Source organism: Myiozetetes cayanensis, unplaced genomic scaffold (assembly GCF_022539395.1).
Source record: "Myiozetetes cayanensis isolate MyiCay16 unplaced genomic scaffold, myiCay2020 scf10, whole genome shotgun sequence".
In the NCBI taxonomy this organism is placed as follows: domain Eukaryota; kingdom Metazoa; phylum Chordata; class Aves; order Passeriformes; family Tyrannidae; genus Myiozetetes; species Myiozetetes cayanensis.
Window position 1 is genome coordinate 2,525,003 of NW_026086605.1, and position 12,972 is coordinate 2,537,974.

Sequence of the window (12,972 nt, forward strand, 5' to 3'; positions counted from 1 at the left end):
TGAGGAGGAGGGATCTACCAGGCTGCTTTGCTTTGGTGCTGGTTGTGCAGCAGAAGAAAATGAGGGGTTTGTCCTTAGGTTTGTTAGGTTCACTCGCCCCAGGGCTTGGAACAGGGAGGAGCTTCTCCTAAAGCATCTTCCCAACATCTTCCAGCACCCAGGATTTAGTATGTTTTCCTTCTGAATCCCAGCATGTGTGTGTGTGTGTGTGTTGCTCTTGAAATGAGGGTGGTTTTCCTGAGTTTCATCCATTGTTGCCAGTTCCAGCTGTGATACATCAGGAACTGTGCAAATCAGGAAGTTTTTCAGAGCTGACCTCAATGAGACTTTTTTGAGTATGATGACAGGTAGGGGGAAAAAAAAAAAAACCAAAACACTTTGATTTGACACCTCCTGTTAACATCAGAGAGAAGCAGTCCCTGGAAAACCCATCTTCTCCCCGCTCAAAAGTCGGGATCCCCTGTGGCCACTGAAAACAATGCTCATGATCAGCAGCGTAGTGATCTCATCTGACCTTTGCTTTAATGTGGCTTATCCAAAGCTTTTTATGCTTATCCAAACTTTGGCTCCAGCCTGCACTGTGAACCCAGGTTATTCAGGGCAAATCCTGGTGACCTCTCCTTCAGCTGGCTCTCATCAGGAGGATGAAGAGGGGATTACTGCCCATGGATGGGGCGTCCTGAGCCAGCAAACAAAACACTCCTTCCCATCTTGGAGGCCATTTCCAAGTCATGGTGTGCTTGGGGATCTGTCTGTGCCCAGTCCCAGGGACCAGTTCTCCAGGAGACAGATGGCCCGTGGGCTGCTTTGGTCTCGAGAAACAGTCAGACTCAGAGCTTAAAATAGTTCTCTTTTTTTTATCTTTTCTCAAACTCTCTTGCTCTAGATTTGCCCAGCAACTGCAGAAGCCTTTTCATTTATGTTATTTTCATAACTGGGAAACTGAGGGTGAGGTGGCCACGAGCCCCAGTCCGGCAGAGGAGACGGGACTGGAGCCGATGGCTGTAACTGGGACACCGTTTAGTGATGTTGGTGCTGTTGGAAGTGTGCCCTGGTTGAATGAGGTGCCTGCAGACAGACACCGACCTTCAGGTGTCTCGGCCCTGTCTCAGCTCCAGGTCCCCTCCCAGAGCTGGCTGTCTGGATGTCAGCTTTGTCCTGCATCCCTGCTGGTTGCTGCTGGGAATTTGGATGCGTTTTAAATCGGATTAGACTCTGCCTGGAAAGCCTCAGGAGGCTGCAGTGCCAAATCAGGGGCTGATTTAAGGAGTTTTCATCGAGGAGCAGTGCGCTCCTTCTTTATTCTTTCTGCAGGAAAATCACTTTCATTCCTTTGCTGCACAGTTTACAGGAGGGTGGTCCTTAGCGTGCCACCTCCCCAAGGATCTCCCCCTCAGTCAACAGAAAACCCATCTTCAGCATCTTACCTGGGGCACACCGATGTCTCCAGGAGAACAGCAGGGCTGGACCTGGAGCTGGGACCTACAGGATGAGCTCCTCAGATGTAAACATCACCATGGCCCCCAGAGAACAGTGCCACGCTTCACAGGTAAAAAAACAAACAACAAAACCCCACAGAAATATTCTATAGAAACAGCAGAAATTTACAATTTAAAAAAAAAAATGGTACAAATATGTTTAGCTCTGGGTAATGTTCTTGCAGCAGTGACAGCTTAAAGGCAGAGGGGGAGGAAGGTTTGGAGGGAGGTGGGAGTGTTTACTGAGGCCAGCAAAGAAAACTGGAACAAAACAAGCACACAAGTCCTTCTGCAGCCCTTCTTAATATTTAAGATTTTCTCCTGTTTCTTTTTTTTTTTTTCTCAATGGTTGAACAGACAGAAACTCCACCCAAAGGAACTCTTTTTGTCCCCACACAGAAGATCACAGAATCATAGAGAGGTTTGGGCTGGAAGGGACCTTAAAGATCATCTCATTCCACCCCCTGCCATGGCCAGGGACACCTTCCACTAGCCCAGGTTGCTCCAAGCCCTGTCCAACCTGGCCTTGGATACTTCCAGGGATGGGGCAGCCACAGCTTCTCGGGGCACCCTGTGCCAGGGACTCATAATCCTCACAGGGGAGATTTTCTTCCTAATATCTAATCTGAAACTGCTTGCTTTTAGTTTAAAGCTCTCCCCCCTTGTTCTATTGCAACAAGCCCTGCTAAAAATCCCTCTACATTTGTTTATTGAGCCCCCTTAGGCACTGGAAGGGGCTCTGAAGTCTTCAGGGCTTCAAGACAAGACAAAAACCAGCTTTTGGCCACGCTGGCTCTGGTGAATTGAGGGAGTCCTCAGGAAAAGCTCTTGGCTTTGTAGCATTCTTTTACTGCAAAATAGAGTTCAAATGAGCTTCCTTGAACTAGGAGGGTGTCTCTCAGTGGAATCAAAATGGCACAGTTAGCTGGGGGGAACCACAGAGGCTCACAGGAATGTGCTGAGAGACACCTTTCAGCTTTTTTAATCGCTTTTAAGAATAGCAGTGCACACAAAGAGATGTGTTAACCTGTGAAAAGTCAGCTTAAACCAGGAGCAATGCAGAAATATTTAAAATTTTAGCATTCTTCTTGAATTGTCAGAGTACAAAAACCTCTCGGCAAGCAGCAACCAGACAAACTTCTTTTACAGGCCAAAATATATCCCTGTATTTGCCTTATGTGATTTATTTATCTGTCTAGTTTGGAGAAATCATTTTTGCACATCCAAAATAATGACAGCAATGGCAATGATTGACAGTAATTTTGAAAATTGAGATTCAGAGCCGCTAGAATTTCATCTGCAGTCCCATTCTGTTCGTATTTAAGTGTCTTTAAATTGCACTTAATTTGCACATTTGTGATTTATTCCTTTGATGAGGCAAGATACCAAACAGCAATGGAGAACCTACTGATTAGGATCATCAGCAGTCACTTCTTTTTGGTTCATTAAATCACTTTACAGCTGCCTAATGTTCTCCAAACAGGAGGAGTATTAGAGGAGCTTTAGTGCTCAGGAAAAAGAAACCAGTCCTTCTGGAGGAATGTATGTAAATGCAAGCAACAGAAGTACAAATATTGACATCCACTGACACCACTCAACAGGCTGAAGTTACTTTTTCCTACTGATGAAAATTAAATTGAGGAAATAAATACTGATGATAGCAAAATCAGACAGATTTTTTTTTTTTTTTACAAGAGGTCCTGGGAATGCAAAATTATTTTTTAGAAACAGGGTTATACAAAAAATTACAGCATCTTTCAGTTGAGGATTTGGAATCCCTTCAGACAAGTGCCTCGCTTCCAGCTCAAACCTCCTGTTTTCCCTAGGATTATGGATTATAAGGAGCATTAGCAGCTGTCTTCTTCTGGAAAACTGCAGCTTTCCCCTCTCCCAGCTCCTCCCTTGGTACCCCTGGTCAGTCTGGTCTCTTCAGGGTCAATAAAACATTTTTTCCCCTTCTATTTCCCCCTCTGTACATCAAAATAATCACTTAGTCATGCTCCTGTCACCCCAAATCAAATCCCTTCTGAAAAATCCTTTTTTTTTCTTGGGAATTTTTTCCTTGTTCCAATTGGCCACGTTGCTTGGGCAGTTCTCAGCTGTTCCCCAGCTGCTGCCCGTGCTTGGCCGGGCATCTGGCTCCCAGGCAGGGCACCAGGCTGCCCAGGCTTGGCTCACAATAATGGCAAACTCAACACCCATTCTGGGGACTGTTAATGGGAAAAGATCTTCTGAGCTTTCCTCCAAGAAAATGCCAGAGAATGTCCTGTTAGCAAACAGCTGTCAGCAACCAGAGCCCTCCCCACCTCTGATTTAACTATTAAAATTACCTCTTGAACTCACATCTATTGATTTTTGATTGCAAAATTGAAAGATTTCTTTCTACCTGCTTTAAAAATGTTTTTTTTTTCTCTGTTTCACAGCTGTCAGTCCGTCATGAAACCTGGAGTTTGCCAAGCTGTGTCTGTAGATGCTGGCCAGAGACAGAGACAGTGCTGAGGTCTGGGAACACTCCTTGGGGTGGGAGGTGACAAGGTGACTAAACTATGACCAGTTCAGGAGCTTCAAAACTGCTGTTTGGCACCTCAGAGCTCTTGGGAAAACCATCTGCATGCACTGACTTTTATAGAGCATCTCTGCACATGACTTTGAATTAAGTTCCTTGGCAAAAGTTGGGCTTGAAATCTGTGAACTCTGGCACCCACACAAATTGAGATACTGATTAATTTGCCCATCAGTTTATGCCAATTTAAGAGATCATAGAATAGTAGAAGGGTTTGGGATGGAAGGGACCTTAAAGACCGAAGAGTTCCACCCCCTGCCATGGGCAGGGACACCTTCCACTCGCCCAGGTTGCTCCAAGCCCCGTCCAACCTGGCCTTGAACACTTCCAGGGATCCAGGGGCAGCCACAGCTTCTCTGGGCAACCTGTGCCAGGGCCTGACCACCCTCACAGGGAAAAATTTCTCCCTAATATCTAATCTAAACCTACTCTCTCTCAGTTTAAAGCCATTCCCCCTCAACCTGTCCCTCCACACCCCTGTAAAAAATCCCTCTCCATCTCTCTTGCAGATTTTTTTTTTCAGTCGATGAACTTATTTCCTGTGCAGTTTGAATTTTATGAGCATGAATGAAGTGATGAAGTCAGCCTGACAGCGACATTCTGTTTGTCAAGCTCCCACCGGCAGCGGGCAGTGCCCTGAGACATTCGGGTGATGCTCCCAGCCCTGGTCCATGCTCCCAGCCCCGGGTGATGCTCCCGGCTCTCTGTCCGTGTTCCCAGTCCCTCTGGACGCTCCCGGGTCGCCCCCGCGCTGCCCCCGCCCGCCAGCAGATGGTACCCGGCATTTACAAACCATCCTCTCGCATCCCCGGGCGCTGCGCTCTGCGTTCAACCATCGCACACAGCAAACCTCCCAGACGGCTCCTTCCGAGCAGCGTTCCTGTTGTGTTTTCTACACACACAGACAAAAAAAAAAAAAATCCCCAAATACATTTGTAGGTGTTCAGGCTTTTTAGGAGGATGGCAATAACAGTAATAATTACAGTAACGTCATAAATGGATTTCTTTCTGTTCTTGGGTGACGTCACGAGCACTCTTGCAAAAGGTAAATCAAAAGACCTGCTTACCAAACCATGTGTCTGCAGGATTGTTTTTATTGCACAGAATGGCTTGGTTTGGAAGGGACCTTAAAGGTCATCTCATTCCAAACTCAGCCATGGGCAGGGACACCTTCCACCAGACCCGGTTGCTCCAACCTGGCCTTGGACACTTCCAGGGATCCAGGGGCAGCCACAGCTTCTCTGGGCAACCTGTGCCAGGGCCTGCCCACCCTCATGAGGAGGAATTTTCTCCTCACATCTAATCTAAATCTCCTCTCGTTTAGTTTATAGCTCTTCCCCCTTGTCCTGCCATTATCTGCACATGTAAAAAGCTGTTCCCTTGCCAGATCTCCCTGTGTACAAACATTAGATCTGCTAGACATGTTGGACAAAATTCCCGCTGCAGCTCCCTGCCCCTGGGGCAGACAGGACATCTTTTCTCTGGGGATGCAGTTGGGAAGCTCAGGAACAGCGCTGTGAGCACACCCCAGCCTTTCCTGTGGGGTGAGTATGGGCTTGTGAACCCTGTCCTGCTCCTTTTTGGATTTTCTGCTTTCTGCAGAGACATCAGACAGGTGTCTGGACTAGCTATGCTCTGGTTTTTCACATACACAGAATGATTTTATCTTTTATACCAGTGCAACCAAGCAAAATCAGGCAAACATTCTGTTGAATGGCCAAAAAAAATAAATCAATATGTAAGACGGGTGGAGTGGAGTGTGCTCAAAGTGAGAGCACTCGCACTGCATTGATTTTTGTATCTTACCTAAAAAAACCCCCACCTCTTCGTGTTCAGCTGCTCTACCCAGATCTATTTCCAGCTCCTGCAACCTTTTCTATGGGATGTTGGCATCATTAAATATTTACTCCTTATGAAGGCTCTGAAGTTCATGCTCATGTCTTCCAGCTACAGGAGCATCCATAAAAAAAGAGTTCCAGGTCTACCCTGTAAACATGACCGTGGTGACCCAGAGCAGAGGGAGGGCTGATGGGAGCAGGCTCCGAACTCAACATCAGCCTTTTACACCCAGATACATAAATAGCTTATTTTTAAAAGATAGCTAAATGTTTCCTCACAGATATATAAACATTCTTCCGTGTCTGGAAACACTGTGTTGTAACACAGCATACCATGGCCACCAGTGGAGCGGAGCGTTTTAAAACAAACAAACAGCAAAGAAATGACGATGGGCATATGAAAACATGAAAGCAAATCCTCTGGAAGGTTTGTTGTTGCTGCCCTTTTAAAACGAAACAGTCTGGGGCTTTGTGAGAGGGTTCAAAATATTGACAGTCTCACCTCCCTGCTTTTGTTTCTATGCTCTTCCACCTTCAGCTGCAGTGCAGTTTTTGATATTAAGTGTAGTTTCTCTCCAATCTCACCCTGTTAATTATATTTTAATAAGAAAGAAACTCAAATTTAATGAAAGTTTGCAACGATTAGAGCATTATTAGAGCCACAACCTAGTCAGCACAAACACTGACTTAAGATAAATGTGATGAAGGGCTTTTCCCTTCCAGGTTCTTGGTTTTAATATCTAATAAGGATCTGAAAGTCAATAAAATGGGAATAGTCCTGATAGGTAAACATAGTTGATGCTCTGCTAAACAAGAGCCACCCCCTAATCCATGTAATAGCTTCATTACTGTTAATTAACTTGAAATGAAAGAATAGGCTGTAAAACTTTAACACAGCTGTCCTAAAACATCCTCCCTGATCTCTCGGTGGTGCCCCAGTGAAGGCTGATGCTAAAAACCAAGCTGGCTCCTTCCCTCACCCCCATCTCTCATTTGCCCTGTTGCTTTGCTGTAATTAGGGGTGTGGGTCTCCCACCCTCCCATGCTCCACTGGGGGCACCGAGTGTGGGTTGCTGTAATCATGGTGCAGATGTTTCATTCAGCAGGACACAACCTCTGTGTCATGACCTGTAACTTCTACCTCCCTTTGCAGACGTTACCATTTCCTCCAAGCTTTTGAGGTGCTGGTTACCAGCTCTACGAGTTGCCTTGTCCTCCCCAAACCAAATTTTCCAATTTCCACGTCAAGCACTGAGCAAACACAGAAACACAGGGCCGTCCCTGCCGGGCTCCTCCACTACAAAGTGTCATTTTCCGACTTCTGACGCAATCCCCCTGACGTCGCCTTTTCCACTGGAAAAGCGGTGCCTTTTCCCTTCCACCAGCTGTCATCACAAACCCCCGCGGGCCCTGGATCCCTCCACACACGGGCTCACCTTCTGAGCGCTCTCCTGCACGCTCACGTTGTCCCTGGCAGGGTTTGGTTCCCTGTCCCCAGCACTTTCTGTCCCTTGTCTGGGAATGGCTTGCTCGGAAAATCTCAGCCCAAGCTCGGGGGGGTTCTTTGGGCTCTGTGCCTCGAGGTAGTGCTGGATATGGAGCACAGGGCTCCCAGCATTTCACCTCCTGCAGCCTGAGCTTGTTCCAGAACCTCTCTTCTGCAATTCCTTGTATCCCTCTGACGCCAAAATGCCCTCATGGCCTGCACTCATCCTCCAGCTGTTGGTGCTCCCTGGCTGATCCTCACACCCCCTTGCAAGTCAGGGTGCAGGTCTCACTACTCCAGCTGTTTGCCTTCTAATGAGTGAATCATCTGCCACTTCTCCCTGTTAATCAGGAGACAATAGACATTATTTCATATGTTAAACACAATTTAATAAGTGAGGAAGGCCAGTATGTCTCCAGTAGTTTGAAAGGCACAGTATGAATCTATTGCACTTACCATTTTGATATTTGGTAAATAGGCTTCTGGACTCAAGACTCAAGGATTTTAGCCCTCTGTAAGCTCTAATGCAGGAAAGGGCTCACTGAGTGGCCAGTGCTGCCATGGGCACCAAGGGGTGGTAGGAGTGACACTGCAGCGCTTGCCCAAATTAAAGGTTTGTTATCCTGCTCTTTCCATGGCATGGCCACTCCTGAAGCCGAGTGAACACAGGACAACCCAAAGCCAGGAAAAGCACTTGGCTCCCACCTGTGGTCTGTGAGGAGCTGCTCAGGGCTGGAGAGCTTCGTGTCCGACACCACGAGTAGTTCAGAGGGCTTAGCCCTTCCCCTGAGCCTGCCCCAGCAGCACGTGGTGGGAGAGCAGCCCTTTGATCTGTGTCACACCTGCCACGGCAAAAGTCACTCCGGATACGCAGACCTTTGATGTCCCAAATATTTGCAGAAGCTCAGACTGTGACTCCCCCTCCCAGTGCTTCCCAATGGATTGCGGTTGGAAACGGCGGCTCAGGGCCCAGCTCTTCCTGGCATGGTAATATGGAATAAATAATTTACGCCAATCTGTTATTAGCAAATCTTTTCTTCCTGCACGTTATTTACACTCCGTGAATTTCACTTTCTGGAAACAACTCCCCAGTGGATCTTCCAAGGGTAAATCCAACCCTCCGGATAATTCCAGCTCATGAAACTGTTCTACTGTATTTTACCAGGTAAGGAGGTGAATTTGAGTGGAAAGAAATTAATTCCATTCCAATTCAAGCTTGTTTTTTGAAACAGAAGCTTTAATTTTGTAATTCATTTTCCTACATCATCAAAAATTAACTCCTAATTTGTTCCAAAGGGCATGGCTGTATTTCACCTTTAAAGTGTTCACGGAGAACCAGAGAAATCTGGTTTATTTCTTATACCAATCACAGCACATAAATTTATAGTCCATTTGCTGTAGCATCCTTGAAAGGAAAGGTGCTGAACAGGAAATTACCCTCAGGCCCCAAATTATATCTTGCTGGAACCTGAATCACTTTTTTTTTTTTTTGAAAGCTCCTAAAGTGTGTGGGAGAGAGTAATGATCCATACTGAGATAACACAGATAGTTTTCTTAGTCTTCACACTCTGAAATTAATTGGTCCTGAACATGGCTTTAAATATGTGACATTAAAAAAAAAATCTCAGTTACCCCAGAGGAATGAGCTACCCTACATTTTAATGTTGCATCATTGGCTCGTTCTGTATCCCTGGCCACGTGATATTGAGTCTGGGATGTTTTAATTATGCATAATTAATTATGCAAATGCAGATAGCAACGCTTGTTGAAATTAATCATCCATTAGCACTGTGGGGTTAAAAAAAAAAAAAAAAGAAATGGCAATCAGATGAGATATTGCTGCTGAAAGCTGAGTTGAAATTCTGTTTCATTTCACAATCAGCCTTCTTGAAATACGCCTGATGAATATCGATTCACCCCACTGGATAAATCTGCCTGAGGGAGGAGACACTTCCCAGAAGAGGGCAAGTAATATTTGTAATAATTAAAGGCCCATCAAGACATCACAAAGCAGCTTATGGAGGAGGTTAAACTGCTTTGTGAATGAGGAGAGGGTAATGCAAAAGACACACTTGAGGAGAGCTGCTAAAAAGGCATTGGACATTAAAACCTCCCCAAAACAGAGGTGTCTGCTGGCTCTGTATCCTTCCTTCCACCAGGGATCACTGCCAGGGAGCAGCTCCCAGCCCTTCACACCAGGAGCAGCGTTGGGAACAGGACGGTGTCTGTTCCCAGTGTCTCGCAAGATGGTCTGAAATGAATTCCTAATTCTTATATCGACTTCTTTAAGCGGTGGGTGGGCTCAGGCTGGCCCTTGTGCTGTCCCAGGGTGGCACACACACCTTTCCTTCTCCCCTGACACCCACCCAGCCCTGGAGCTCCTTGGGAAGAGGGACAGCATTCCAGGGCAGAGGAGCTGGAGGACACTGAGGAGACCAAAGGAGCGAAGCAAAAACAGCTGAGGGCTTTTTCTGACCTTTTGCCCTTTACTTGCCTGTTTCTTTAAAGCAAGTTTACTTATTTTTTTTTCCTTCTTTAGTTTTTTTTTTCTCCTGCTATCCCCATGAGGCATTCTTTCCTGTGAGTCATCCGCACCATAAAGAAATTGCTGTTTGGCTCGAAGTTCTGCTCCCATGTCTGGAATCAACATTTTTGCAGTGAGAGATAGGAAATGAGCTGAATTTGTGGGTGATTCATTATTTACTATTTTGACCTGAGATGTGTTTTTACCACTAGCTTTAAAAGAAAAGAAAATCATGTGATAAAATACCTAAAACACGAGGCCAAAGCTACATGGGACACAAGACATTAACATGCTGCTTTATAACATGTTTCTTTAAATCATATATAGTAATAATCCCTTATATCTTTTGACATTGATTTTACATTTTATCAGGACTATTAATGTGATTAATTTTATTCCAGAGTGGCATCTTAACTACTTAAAATCCCCCTAAAAAGTATGTTTTCTCATACAGTTCAGAAACATATTATTGCTTATGTGTTTATATTCTTTTATGTGTGTATGATACAACACAATAAGACATTTTTTGCAACACCTATTTAAAAAATCATACAGATAAATATGAACAGAGCAGTCCTGGGCACTAAAGCCCATCCAAACTCAGCAAGCCAAGTTTGGAATAAAACAGAATTCCAAATTATAAAGCAAATTGGACAAAAAAAACCCAAACCAAACCAAACCAACCCTAAAGCACATCCAAGCTGAGAACCCTGAATTTGGAATCAAACAGAATTCCAGATGATAAAAGAACAAATCAGACCAAAACCTGGCAAGCAAAATCCAATTCAATAGCCAGAGGCAGAGCCCCAGAAGCCAATTCCATCAGGAACAGCTGGAAGGGCCCCAGCAAGAAGGTTAGGAATTAGTGGGTCATAAGAAGCCTTGTTAGCAGGATTTTTAAGGGTATTTTAGTATTCATTCCAGGTGAATTTCAGCTGTTCCCTGTTGCCAGATAACCCCAGCAATGCTATTTACCCAAGCTCCAGCCAAACAGGCTGACCCTGCAGGCAGCCCTGCCTTGCCCCAAAATCCTCCTGCAAGCCAAGAAGGTGAAACCTCCCCACTGCAGCCTCTGGTGGGGGTGTTTGGGATGTCCCTGGAAAGGTGGGTCCTGGGAACAAAGGCAATCACAGACTGCCCAGAGGGAGATGGGACTTCCCAAGCCCTGCAGCTGCTGTGCTGAACACCCAGGTCTGCCCGGTTTCCCTTGATGCTGTCAGGTGAGGTGATGAAACACATTCTGTCTCCCTAGAGGGCCATCTCCTGCTGTGTTTAGCCTTTTTGTGGCCCACCACAAAGAGCACTGATCGGGTCACAGCTCTACTGGGCTTAGGACCCCACCGTGGATCCGAAAATCAGCGGCTGAAGAAATGCCCTGAATCAGCTCCTCGCTGAAAGGGGTGAAAACAAAGCTCTGACAGCCTCGCTTGAACCCTTTTGAAAGTCACTTTCTAAAGTTAGATTTAGACATTTCGGTTGTTACAGAGCAGATGCTGCCACTAAATTTGTTTGGATGTAACTCACAGCAGCGCTTCTGCCAGTAGAAACAAATTAGAAAATGCTGGCTGGCTCATTAAATCCTCCTGATTTATTTGTTTCGAGCTGAAGCGGTCGCAGAAAGTTCTTAAGTAGTGCATCTCTATCCTTGGCAGATACTTAAGAAAAAGGCAATGATTTTAATTTTAACTGCAGGAAATGGGACACATCTGGGATCAAGAAGTCTCTTTCATGGTGTCCATCGCTTCAGGTTGGAGGGGGAAAGAAGGGAGATGAGATGAGGAAATTAATTTCCCAGAGAAAGGTCACATTATATTGAGAAACTATATATAAATTAAATATTGTTCAGAATGATTTCTTTGGGTTGAAATGAACACGATCCATGTTGCTGTCCCATGACAGCTTCTGGAAATGAAGATGGTTTTTTCCAGTGCAGCTGGTGTTTCCTCTTTCATTAATATTCTTCCATCCACACAGTGATGATTGTGTGGCAGTGAAACTGCCTCTTTATTCTCCATGCAAGCGCACAGAGGAAAGGAGAAGCTACCAGTGACCTCTTGTCTCGTAAAAATATATGCCCAGTGTTGCCAAATTGCAAATTTTTGACAAGTCCATGGTTTTTAGTTGGGAGGAAGGGTGGGTTTTAAAGCCCCACACCCTGGAAGAAGCCAGGTTGGCAGTGTACCACCCTAAAATATCTCCCATGGCAGAAGGTCAGTGTTAAACAAGCAGAGCCCCTAAACTGTGATTTACAAGCAACAGCATTTTAAGCCATCCCACCATTTTTGGAGCCTGATTGAGGAGTGTGAATGGCAGTGTGTACAACCAGCACCCAAACAGCTCTAATGTTTTCCAGTTTCTGCTTGGCTGCGACTGCATTAAACAATTACTTCAGAAGGGTTTGATGCCCAGATGGGCACATGCTGTGCTGCTTGTGGCAAGGAGACCAGGGGCCTGCTGACCATCACTGGACACATCAAGGACGATCTCTTAATGACCAGACAGGCTGAGGCTGTTCTGGATGCAGAGATGTCCTGAAAAAAGCCCCTTTTTTTTTTTGTTTTGAACCACGCTCTCCAAACCATACTGCGAAATTTCCCTCCAGGTCTCGTGTCCAAACACAAATCCATTCTGTCTCTTTAGCGTGAAATTCTATGTCACAGCTGCTCTGTGGATGAATCTTTCTCATATTTACTCTTTGCAACCCATAACTTGCTCTCCTGCACCTCTGACAGGGACTCCCACCCTTCATCAGGGTAGAGGTGAGGGGATCTCTGGTCCCCATTCAAAGGGACTGTCCTCGGCTCAATCTGCTTGAGCTGTTAAGGCTCCTGAGCTAATTAAAAGCAGACCCCTTCTTAGTCTTTTTCATCTGGAATGAGTGATTTCAGGAGGATGTAGCAGATCTCACAAGCCATGACACAGCTCTAACCCACCGCTGGAACTCTCACAAGCCCCTGCACAGGAAATGAGATCTCAGTGGCATTCCTGCCTCATTTCTGGAGGAGCCCAGCCCCATTCCTCTTCCCTTTCAGAGCATGGACAATGTGTAGAAAAGAGTATGTACTGCTCCTGTGAGCTGGGGT